We start from the raw sequence: 13,627 nt of genomic DNA, 5'->3' as shown, positions 1-13,627 counted from the left end.
ACGACCAGGTACTATTGTCTCCTACTCAAATGTTAAATGCACCAACTTCTACAGATATACTACAGTAATTTGTTTTGCAACAAAATCCATTGGACTTATTTTAGGAGCATGTCTTTAGGGCGCCAGATGTATGTGGTGGACCTTTGGATCAATACTTTTGCCATGCAATACACACGTATTTCTTGGTATGAGTGGCCCAGATTTAATAGCATACCATACGACCTACGCATTATAGATTTAGCCTTATTTTAGAGGGTACCTAGATGTTACAAAATTTTGTTGGAGAGCTCGAATTTCTTTGAAAATTATATTATTGTAAAATCTAGAATAGGCCGGTTTATAGGTACGCATGTCATCTGGGCCCTCCACCAGGTGAGGGTGTATTGCATGACAAGGTATTGAATGGAGGCTCTCCTAGCCCTGCTTACCGGTACAGCCAGCGCATGTTAGAATTGCTAATTATATTATTTACACATTTCAAAAAGTACGACAACTACCAAAACGTATTGAGTTTTAAGCGTAAAATATGTATGAATTTAATTTGACTTGATCTAGATTTTGTATAATCTATAATCTTATGTATGTTTTGATACAATGTTTTTAAAACTGAACCAATAATTGAACCGTTTTTTTGTTCAAATGGTCTAACTAGGTTGAATCATGGTTCGATTTTGTCACACCAATTTCTGTTTGTTTAATAAAGTCTATGCAAGTTTATCTTCTAATTACAAATTTAGTTCCATTGGAATTAAGTTTATAGTTATTACTCATTACAACCAAAACTTGGTTTAACTAGTTTATGGGTTAGGTTTGACTATCCTCATCGTGTTGTTGTTGTTGTTTTTTTTTTTTTAATTAGGCCTAAAATGCTACATATATTTAAAGAGATGGGTTCTAGGGACATATCTTATAAACACACACATAAACAAATTCAAAATCGTTATGACATTTATAAGTTTTACATTGGACTATTTTTTTCGTAGATATGATATCCTATATATTCTAAACATTGTTATAAATAATCAAAACTTTATAAATTTGTCAAATGTAGTTAGCAAATTAAAATTTTGGCTAATTATGGACCGTTCATTTTCACTAGTTTTATACTATGTTTGGCAAGTTTAGAAATTTTTAATTTTTTCAATTATTTGTGACAATGTTTATAATAGTTAGGAGATCATCGTATCTACAAACAATTAACTTAATCTAAAAATTATAAATATTTTAAAAGTTTGTATATATATATATATATATATATATATATATATCTTAATATATAATATATATATATATATATAAAGCTCACACAATGGTATTTTTCGAACTCTATTAAAATTCCATGTCATTTCCTATTAAAACATAAATTTCTCTCCTATTTGAAAAACAAAAATCTTTTTTTACAACGGGAATTCATCTCATATTATAACGGGAATTATTCTCCTATTAAAATAAATTATAGCACTTCTAATTAAACTGGAAATCATTTTTATATTAAAACAGAATCTCTTTCTCAATTGAAAAAATGGGTTTTTAAAAATTAATTAAAAACAATTTGTTATAAAATTAAAACGGGTTAGCGACTAAAACAATAATCCCATTTTTCTAAAAAATATCTAAATGTTTTCAAAAGTACCGGTGCGTATGCCCGTGGCCTACAAGATAGTCTTAATATTAAAGCTCCCACAAGGGGTTTTTTTTTAGCTCTATTAAAATTTCACATCATCTCGATGGGAATCATTCTCCTATTAAAATAAAATATTTTCTCCCAATTGAAAAAACAGGTTTTTAAAACTTAATTTAAAATAATTTGTTAGAAAATTAAAATGGGTTAACGACTAAAACGGTAGTCCCAATTTTAAAAAAAATATAAATATTTTCAAAATAGCTTGTGCGTATGCACGGGCCTACAAGCTAGTCTTAATATTAAAGCTCCCCATAAGGGGTGTTTTTTTAGTTGTATTAAAATTTCACGTCATTTCCTATTAAAATGGGAATTTCTCTCCTATTTGAAAACAAATTTTTTTTTTTTTACAACGGAAATTCATCTCCTAGTATAACGGGAATTCCTCTCCCATTATAACGGGAATTCCTCTCCTATTAAAACAAATTCTAATACTTCTAATTAAAGTAGGAATCATTCTCGGAATTCCTCCTCTATTGAAAAAATAAAATATAGCATATCTAATTAAAATATAAATTATTTTCCTATTGAAACAGAATCTCTCTCCCAATTGAAAAAACATGTTTTTAAAATTTAATTAAAACTTCATTTAAAACAATTTGTTAGAAAATTAAAACGGGTTGAAAAAGCGGGTTTTTTAAAATTGAATTAAAACTTCGTTTAAAACAATTTGTTAGAAAATTAAAACGGGTTAGCGATTAAAACGGTAGTCCCAATTTTTAACATATATATATATATATATATATATATATATATATATATATATATATATATATATATATATATATATGTTTTCAAAATAGCGGTATGTATCGTATGCGGACCTACAAACTAATTTTATAATATATGTCTCGAAAACCCCTCCTATATTTAAAATGTGATTTTGTATTTTTGTATAATATATAAATATAGATTTATTTTTTCTTATGCAATTTTTGTATTTTAGCAAAGAGCATAGGATTGATTGTTATAACATCTTTGTGGAAGTTGAAAAAAGCATAAGCCTAAGTTTTTCAAAAAAAAAAATATTTGGCAGGTAACAAAAATATATAGCATAAAAAAAGGTACTGTCGTAGTTAAGAATATCGGAATTATCGGAATTTGTAGAATTCCAATAGTCCCAAAAACAAAAAATATATTAAATTTCAAATTTAACATTTTTTTTAACTTTATTTTGTTATTTTCGATTTTGTTAAAAACTGGAATATTCCACGGAGTTTTGAGATTCCGTCATACTAGTTGTATTTTGATCGAGATGTTGGTATGATTAGAGTAAAACAAGTGAAACAGAAAGTTTGAATGTCTTTACATTTTCAAGATGGATTAACCGATATTATACATGGAGCGTATAATAATATACGATGACAAATTTACAACCTTGGACCGGACTACCGGAGCATCCAATTCCGTGTAAATGATGTTACCAACATGAAATTTCCTTGGCAATAAACATTTATTAAGTTTTAAAAAAAAAAAAAGGAAACAAAATAAAGTAGAGAGAGCTATCCAAAGATTGAAAAGTCCAAGCCCATATCCTCTTGATCTGAGCCCAGTACAGCTAGTGGACCCATCACAGTATTTGAGATAGTGACCACAGTGATTATGTTTCTACGTCATTGTGGTCTTTGCAACTTCATAGCCCGACCGACACATGTGGAAGATAGAGGTCTAATTAATCCTGACAAATTTCCAGATTTTTTTGTTTTGATTTGTTTTTGATCTGTTGTTTAGTTGCACTTCTTCTCTTTTGACAGAACTGTGTCTGGTAGATGTAACAGCTTTAGATTAATGGTATGGTTGCACAAAATATACGCATGGAGGCGTGCCCTATAGACGTCATCATCTCCCTCTTTTGATCTCACCTTCTTTCCCATGCCAAAGCTCTCTCACTCTCATTCTGAACAAAAGTTTTAGACAAAACCAGCTTTTTCTAACGAGGACTCAGTTTACTTTTGATCACTTGTTTTAATCTTTTGTTTCTTTCTAATTACTACTGCGAAGTGCAAACATACATATAATAGTTCTACGCTTCTAGCCTTCTACTACCATTGTATATGAGCTTGACCAAATTAGCCTCACATTTTTCATGAGTTTGACGTCCGTGACGACATTTGGACCAAGGCTTTGAACTTTGAACACTGAAACACTGGACATGTTCTTGTTGCCTTTTTTGAGCAATATCCTATTTGTTTGTATGTTAGGATGTTGATATTGTCTGTTTTATTTGATTTGAACTTTGGTCAAAAACTCAAAACTACATACCCTGCAGAAAGCATTAGATATTTAGATATTTGGTTATCGAGAAAAAATTTAAAAAATTAGATATTTCATATTTGCATTGACGTTACAGCATAGTTCGTGATTTCCATGGAATTTTTGGAATTCCACCCAATATTTCGGTTATAAATTCCAGATCAAGAGTCGAAAAATATGAATTTTGGAATGTACTCGAAATATAACATAATAAGAGCCGGAATTCTAGTTTTTGGATTTGTCGAAATTCTGGAATCTTGAACTATGCGTTACAGACTTACAGTGCCTAGACAATTACGACATTTATAAGAACATTTGTCTTTTAGAGCATCATCAATGCAATGCTAAAAACCATTTATAATGTGACAGATAGAATTTTTTTTGACAATTTCATTCACCAACGTGCTGCTAAACACCCATTTTTATCTCAATAATTGTTAAATTCTCGACCAAAATACTCATAAATTTTGCAGCCACTTGCATGGGACAACTTTAGCCGTCCAGGTGTTGGTCAAGTTTTGCCGTCCATAAGTTTTTCATTTTGTTTTAATAAAAAATAAAAAATGTTGGATTTTGTACTATTGGGCCCAAGATGTTGGATGGGTCAAGTTTTGCCGTCAATAACTTTTTCAATTTATTTTTAATAAAAAATAAAAACGGTTGGATTTTTTTGGGCCCAACGGATATATTTAATGCAAACTACTATCCAATTCACTCATATTTCTTCTTTCATTATTCAACAAAATGTCTTCACAAAATATGGAGAGTCATCCTCATCCGATACATAGTTTGCATTTCATCCATGCTGAAAATGAATTATTGTGTCGAGCACATATGCTTACAATTGCTGGAATTGAGTGTGATGTTGTATTGTCAAATTATAGACCAAGACGAGTTCTTTGGGATAGAATTTGTGAAATATTCAGATACAACGACAGTTGTGGAGATAGAACGCGTAAAGCCTTATTGGACGGATTTTTAAGGATTTGTAAGAATTGTAATAAATCTTTTAAATTGAAGTGTGCACATAAGATTGTTGGTGCTTTCAGTAGCGATGAAGAGCGAAAAACTGCGACAAAACGTATGTTTCTAAAAACTAAAAGAATAAAATTTGTTCATGAACGTTGTTGAAAATTATAAGAGATGTAGTTGAGTGGTATTAGTAGATGTTTTAGCGTTGCAATTTATTTAAGTTTTATTTTGTAATACGTTTTTATCGTTTAAGTGTATATTTTTGTAGGATAGATGATGATATTTGAGGGACAATCATCAACATCACACTTCTCAGTCCTTATCCCAATCACTTTTCAGTATATGGTTTAAACAATAGTGAAATACTCGTACTACCAGTACTTAATTAATCAAATAAAAGTGTATTTTAACTTAAATTATATAATATTTAACTAACAAAATAAAATATTATATCTTAAAACTTAAATCCTCTTATCTATAGTATCCACGTAATCCCATTGCATTACTTTTTCATTTCATTTGTATGGACAAACAAATCAAGCCCAGTATACAGACGTGTCATGAAAGCACTGCCCCAGTCAAAATCATCCAAGTTGTCAAAGTCTACCAAAGACGCTAACCAACTAGCTCAAACTCCAAAATTTTCAGTCGTGAAACCCACTTGGCTAAAAAAATATAACAAAAAAACCATGACAAACTCATCCTCCGCCTCTGAGTTTGGCTCCAAATATATGGCGTCAATTTGATGCAATTCTTAACTAATCGGTACATATATATTTCTCTAAAGGGCGGGTTCAAAATGTATCTACTACCAATATTCCCTGGTACAAACTCACCATCAAAATCAAACACGAAGGCAGTAGAGTTTTCAACCTTCCCATATCCTCTTCAATACTTGAATTAAACAAAATGGGTTTCTTCTCACCCACACTTAAACCCATCAACATTGAAAAATCAAGTGGCGTGATACCAAACTCAGCACATGGAAGGTGAAAAGTGTGTATGGTGTGCCACCATCGCTCCGCCAATGCAAATATGATTGGACGATTAGTCCGAATGTTCAAACACGATATCAAATGACCAAAATGTGTTTGCAATATTCGTTATCTAACGTGTGCAATATCGTCTTGCCTTTCCTCTAGGTGTATTCAAAAGTCTTTAATGTTTGGCATTGCGCATCTCCATTTGGTGGTATTTGTTGGTGTTATCCCTCACTGACAAGCTTCTTTTTGTGTGTGTAGATGGTGTATGGTCGTTGAACAAAATAAAAACGTATCAAAACCTAATTATCCCTTAATAAGTAAAAGATAAGTAGGGTATCATTCCACTTTTAAGTGTATGTTTATATGGAGGACAGGACTGGAAAGGGGGTTTGAGGGATTAAAAACTATTATTATAGATATTATAGATTCTAATGCTAAACTAAACTAAACTAAACTATTGAGAATTTATAAGAAGGGGAATTCAAGATATTAGAATCTACCAATACTTTTGATTCAATGACCTTTTGCTTCATTGTTGTTCTCACAAGTAGACTACAATTAGGCAACCGAGCGAGTGCCGATGCCCTCTTGGACAAAACATTGTTAACAAATAACTCTACTTCAGGTTATTTCTATGTTCATATTACTAGTATCTTATTTCCTTTTATGTGAGATTGGGCAGCTATTCAATGAATCACTATCTAAAGCAAACACAAAGAATACTTCTTTTACTCTAAAACACTACACAAGTAGAAGAAAAGTAGAGAATAATAGTATAATATTCAATTACAATAAATAAAACCTTATTCTAGCAATAAATTCAATTGCAATAAATAAAAGCATGTCACTAGCAAATATTCAATTGCAATAAATAAAACCCTAAACTAACATGATATTCAATTGCAATAAATAAAAATTTAATCTATACTTCCATCCCCTAGTCTAGGCAATGGAACTAATAACTAAAAACATAAAAAACTAACCTGATTGAAGAACACCATAAACCAGAAGAATCATTAAACCTTAAGCACCGACTTCATCTTCTCCCTTGAAGGAGAAGATTAGCCTTCAATAAAGAATGAAGAACACGAAGAACGAGAAGAAGAAGAGTCGAAGAACATAAGACTAGAAAGACTAATTTATTAAAACTCAGCTAGTTAAAACCGATCTTTTATTATTAATCTCTCTCTGCCTCAAGTTCTGGAGACAAGAGTGTAAGTGAATTAGAAAATTACATGAAGCACTTAGGTCCTCTATTTATAAAGATTACAATGAGCTCTAGAAGCATTCCAAATCGTCATTTATTTCCTAATACAAATAGACTTCTTTCAAAGTCCAACTTCGTCTCCAAAACTGAGAAGGAATTGCCTACAGTGTCGATTCATGCGTCTGGACGCACTATTCATGCATCTCAGACGCAAGCAATGCGTCTGGACACTCGATCCATGCGTCCCAGATGCGTTAGCCGATTTTGTCTCTTCTGCTATATCCTTCTATCCTCTTTTGCGGGCTTTGGTCCAAGCAACAAATCCTTTGGCCTTGGACTTCTAAATAGGCTTTAAAATAGGTCCAAGTCGCATCTTTAATAGCTCCAATTCCTTGGCATTCTGCATGATTGTCTATGGGCTTCCCATGTGATCCTTAATGCTCCGAATTGCTCCGTTTTACCCCTTTTTCTCTAATATTTCACAAAATTCTCTCTTTCATCTGTAGAATCATAAAACATAACTTACAAACACTATTAGTCCACTAAGATGGCTAAACAAGAGGCATACTCGAGAGTTAAATTGCACTTTTTGAGCACTTATCACTCACATGAGGAGGAAATGATTTCAGCCTGCGTGGGAAAGCTTGAGCGCACCCCGCGCTCAATTTTGTCTTGCTCGGAGCGCGACCCGAGCTCATGCCTTGATGAACCTACTGACGAGTGAGCGCACCCTGCACTCAACTTAGCCTTACTGCTAGCGCGACCCGTGCCCATGCCTATTTTGGCAGGATTCTATTTTTCCGAAACCGCGAGTTTGGCACTATATGTTTGGGTTTTTGGCAAAACCAAACACATGAGAGGCAGCACAAAAGTCAAAGAAAACCCAATCTTGAAAGCTATCAAGATTGAGATATAACTTTTATAGAGAAACAACCCTGTAAAGAGAGAGGAGTGATCTAGTAAGGTGAGAGACTGAAAGGAGATATTGTAATATTTCTTTCCACTTTATAAAGAACTAGCTTTTGTGGAAGTAGGCACCATTGGCCGAACCACGGTATATCTTTGTGTTGTGGTATGCATTTAATTCTGCTTTATATTATTATATATTGTTAATAGTTGTTTAGTGAGTTGGGCATGTTAGTATCGATTGTAGTTGATATTTAGAATTTGTCTAGAGTTGAATTGTGTTCAAATACAAATTATCTATGTAGTGGGGGAATCGATTGGTATTGATATAAACCCCAACACTATTCATTTTCTACACATTAAGATATTTAATCAAACAATTAGTATACGATATATTCTAAATACGATTTTAAATAAAAATCAATCGAACAACGTTTGTAAATTTATACTTACTCTTTCATTACTATATAAACATGAGACATGGTTGTACTCATTCTCGGTAGAAAAATTGGAAATTATTTTTTGGTATAAGTTCACCATCGTTTTCTCGAGGATTTGAACTCCCCAACCTACGCAAAAGACTCATTTTACGTCCAGCTTGACGATGGTGATCCATTGCAAAAAACAGAATAAAATTTGGTAGAAAAATAATATTTGATTAGGTGATTGAAGTGAGGGGGCTTGAGTTTTTCTCGCCTGTTCATATGTGGAATGGTTACTGGAAGTTTGAATGTGAGTGTTTTTTTAAAAAGAAATTGTTTCGACAGGGACGACTAGACGCCATTTAAAGCAAAATTAAATTGGAACGGGACAAGTATTCATGTCCAAAATAAAAACCTAACATTTTAAAAAAATGCATTGGTATCTGACACGATTATAATAGTTTTAATTAATGAAAAAAACTAACGTGTCACAATTTATTTTAGCAGCGCGTTGATGATGCATGTTGATGATTTCACATTATGGAATCCATTTAGCAAGTTGGATCTACATAATAAGCGTTTCGTCGTTGGATGGTCGCTCAAAATGAGAGAGATTCTCTAAAATAGTTATTTTTTTCGCCTCAAAGAGAAAGAGATAAATGATCGACAAGGTTGCTCATTCTCTTTCTAAATTTTAGAGCCCCAAGCCACACATGATAAGTTCCATGATTGAAACCCATGTCTTTTATACTTTTTATAGTACTTAAAACTCCATTATACATTGTTTAATAACAACAAATGAAGTAAGATTAAGGAGACAGGGGAAGGGAAAAAGAAGAGAGGGGAAGGGATGGTGGGACAAAGAATCTCAAAAATCAAAATCATCATTAATCTCTGATATGATCAGGAATAATACCAGACTTAAAGAGTTAAAGCACCCAGCACACACAGATGACAGATCCACAGCTCGTTTCTTCTGAATATCGGACCTACTCAAGACCCTTTCTCCAATTTATTATCTTCCTTTTGCCTCCCTACTAACCCAAAGTCCCAAAGTACCATTAAAACTAATATATTTACGAATATGACAAAAGTAACCCTTGACTAATGAATCTTTTTTGAATCAAAAGTTTGGTATCATTCAAGATCCTTCATTTTGATCACAACTTTACCTTCTATCTTATTTCTTTTCTTTTTTTTTGCTTTTATTTTTGGATATCATTTCATTTTTCGATGGATGTTGTTCACATACTTCCTTTATTTTTTTTTAAGAGTGACTAACAAGCTTAGTATCACACTTTTTAATGTATATAAGTACTACTGTTTGTTAGTTAGAAAATATATTTCAGCTTTTCCTTCCTTGATTGATATGCAGTCAAATCCGTTAAGAGTGTTCACCAGTAAATAGTAAATTACAATTAACATCACAAAAACTAAGCCCTTTCCAACTAAAGGAGCCCATCCAGTAAGATGATTCAACAAGATTGATTTGAAGTCACCACAAGGAATCAAATGCATTACACACTTCAATATGAAAAGTGTAATAACTGCAATGCAGTTATAGGAGTACTCAGTAAGTCAGTAGTCAGTACATGCATATTTTTCTTCTTGAAGTTGTATGCCCTTTACATCAAAGTATCAAACAGGATATGTCTCCTTTATGACGATCAATTGAAACTGAGAAGATGAAAGAATCAATAGTACCTATTTACCATTCTTAGCAAATTCGGAAAATGAGAATAATTTGAGTTTCATTCCTTTTATATGTTAGAAAAATTCGGGCCTACAATTCAGTCAAAAATTTACAATAGGTTAATAATATGTATTATGTTTTATACAAATATTAAATGTTTTGAAATAAAAAATTTGATATATTTAAAGAGAATCTGTAATGTGTATTTAGCAACCCTAAAATTAAAATGTTCTACTAATTTTATTCTACATAAACTTTAATAATCCATATAATCAATATGCAACAATTACATAATTGTCACTCACAATTCACAAACATTTGTCTTAACTGTTTTTCAAAAATCTCACCATGTTGTCTAGTGGGTTTATTATAAATTAAACTTTTTAATTAGGTGGGTTAGCTAGAGTATAATATTTGACTCGCATAAACATTAATCATTTTCTTCTCCAACACTTTTCTCTCTCTCTCTCTCTCTCTCTCTCTCTCTCTTATATACTCACATCTATTTGAGAATGTAATTACAGATTATATTGTATGGGAAAATAAGAATTAGAAGCAACACATCTATATTTCTATAATAGTTTATTGTTTTGATTTGCAAAAAAGAATGTCTTTATAGGTATATATAAAAGCTTTTAAGAATGTCCTTCACAACTTATTCTTTTGTTCTTATTTATGTATTTTCATGCTACTCATCATTGCAATATATACATATATTTTATTTTTTATCACATGAAGTATTTTTTAAATGAATTTTTGAATAATTCAGAAATTCGTGTTTTATACGTTTATAGTGAAAAAAAATGTGAATTAGTCCGAGTTATTGAAAAGTGCGGAACTATTAAACGTTTAGGTCTTCAAAAATTCGATTTGTGTATTATTCGTGAATTATTTCGGATAATTGCTAACAAGATTTCATATTGCTCTTTAAAATTACAATAATGCCCCAAACCATTCTCATTTATTATTACTAGCTACTGTGCACATGGTACCCACGTGGGATCCATGGACTTTATTTTTAAAGCTTATAAACGTTAAATTACTATTTTACCCTTCAAAAGTTTTAAAAAAAAAGTGAAATGACCAAAATGCCTCTACATCCACACACATCCACTATTCACTCGACCCCCTCATTTTTCTATATATTAAAGATTTTTATTTCCAATTTTCTCTCCGTTCATTCCACTGGCAAAATAAACTCAACAGTCAACACCACTTCTCTCCCCTCTCTCTCTTGTCTCTACTCAACACCACTTCTCGCCTTCGATTCGTATTCATCTTCGAAGTCCCACTTACTAAGGGCGTGCTTGATAAAAATTACCACTTAATTGGGCAGGCAAATTTGGAAATGAGAAAATAAGGGACCTTTTCTATGGGAATATTTATCCAAGAGAGATGGATAAGTTTTTTCCACTCTAAGTGAGAAAATTTGACAAATGTCAAAAAATATTGTCCTAAATTGCATTCAAACAATGGCAAATACCATTTTAAGTGGGATACATTTGCCCAGCAAGAAAACAAGTTATCAAGCATGCCCTAAGGTAATATTCCCTTCCATTCTCTTTTATTTATTTTACTTTTAATTAAATTGATTTTATATTTTCTTTTACATAACGTTGATTCATACACACGTGTAAATATCACGCTCCTGAGCGTGCACAGATGGGCCTTAAATTTCAATTTCCAAGCTGATGACCCACCCCATTTCATCATCTATTTTAATACAGAATTACGGAGGGTACATGGATTCTGTACAATTTCATTCAACTTTTCGTTATGGGGCCATGGGCCAAGGAACACAGCTCATGCAATGGGAAAAGTTGAGAATGATAGACATTGAGATGGGCAGTGGAAGACTGGAAGTGATGCATATACTTGGATAATGGAAAGAGTTGTACTGTGATAATAAATATACCAGCTCATAAGCCTCATATAATGGGAAAGAGTTGTACTTCCATGACTTCCTATAATGTATGGATGATAGAGATTCTAGTTCACAATGAAGTTGAAACGTTATATCCACATTCACTGCTGTGGGGAACTGCAAGCAATACATGATCTTTGTGTGCACTGATAGATCTCCATTTGTGTCAACTTTCAAAGTATCTTTCATTATCCTCAGGACTAATCCTTTTGAGCACTGAGCACTTAGTGTAACATTAGCAGTCAATCTTCACTAATGAATTACACTGTAGTTCCTTTCAGAGGGAAGCTAATCTGATTTGAGAGCAGCAAACCTACGTAAAAGCTGGTGCAATATATGCAATGGAATTTCTAGAATAGTGTCACCACTAAAACATGTGACAATAAGATCAACTACCACCAATAAGGCAACCCCATATTTCTTAAATCGTACTCAACAAAATAATATCGAAAAAAAAAAATCGTACTCAACTGAACGGTATTCTCTTAACATGCAGTCTGTTCAGTATTTCAATATTATTTTCTACTCAAAAAAGCACACTATGAGTCTATGACACTAACTTGGATGAATTTCTTTATATAGTTGAAAATGTATAAAGACACAAGATTTTCTATGCAAATTCAACACCTAAAAACAATAAAAAATCACTGAAAATTGAGAGGAAGATCCGGAAAGGTTAAAGATTTGAATCGAACTGCTATTACGTCTAGATCATCCTTGCCAAAGAGCACAACTGAAATTCATCGCTGGAGACTTCTATGTTCTATGTCAAATTGTTTGGACTTGGAACAAATTCGGCCTATATGCCTAGTACGTTTTCAATTCGCTCCATATTCTTTTACCAGTTCAGTTCTAACATCAAACCACTCATGACCTGAACACACCACTTCTGGTTCATATTTATGATGAAATTGTTCATCTGTCTAGTCCTAAATCTTTTCAAGATAAGAAAATTATACTGGTACTGAATCATACATCTACGACCCATATCGGTTCAATTCTAACATCAAACCACTCGTGACAGGGACTAACTAGTGGTTCAACACCACTTCTGGTTCATATATATGATGACATTGTTCACCAGTTGGCTTATGTGATATGTCTAGTGCTTAATCTTATCAGACAAGAAAATTATACTGGTACTGAATCATACATCAAAGACCAGTGCTTTTACGACCCAATCCAAATTCAATTATTTTGTCAGCTACTCCAATTCAAGGTTCTAAGCAGACAGTAAATACGATTGAAGTACGCCAAATTGTACATGTAGCCAACATGACTTTACATTGATCAAACAGGTGGAGGTCAACTAAATAATTCCAGAGTTCCAATGCTATCTCACAAAGTTTAAAACTAGATCTTTAACTAAATTTTGACATTCACGATTCAAATAGGCTAGAAGGTTAACCATGACATCATTCATTAATTGGTGATAAGACAGTCAGTTCACTGCACCCACATAAAAAAATGGTCCAAGACCAAGGTTCAATCATGATGATGATGTTGCTACCGATGAGACGATCAGCAATAATCAGACAGTGTGTGAAACTAGCCAACAACATAACACCCTCTCATCTAGTCTAGTT

This window comes from Coptis chinensis, chromosome 5, assembly GCF_015680905.1.
Source record: "Coptis chinensis isolate HL-2020 chromosome 5, ASM1568090v1, whole genome shotgun sequence".
Classification (NCBI taxonomy): domain Eukaryota; kingdom Viridiplantae; phylum Streptophyta; class Magnoliopsida; order Ranunculales; family Ranunculaceae; genus Coptis; species Coptis chinensis.
The sequence above is the reverse complement of the archived record's forward strand: the minus strand, read 5'-3'. Positions refer to the sequence as shown.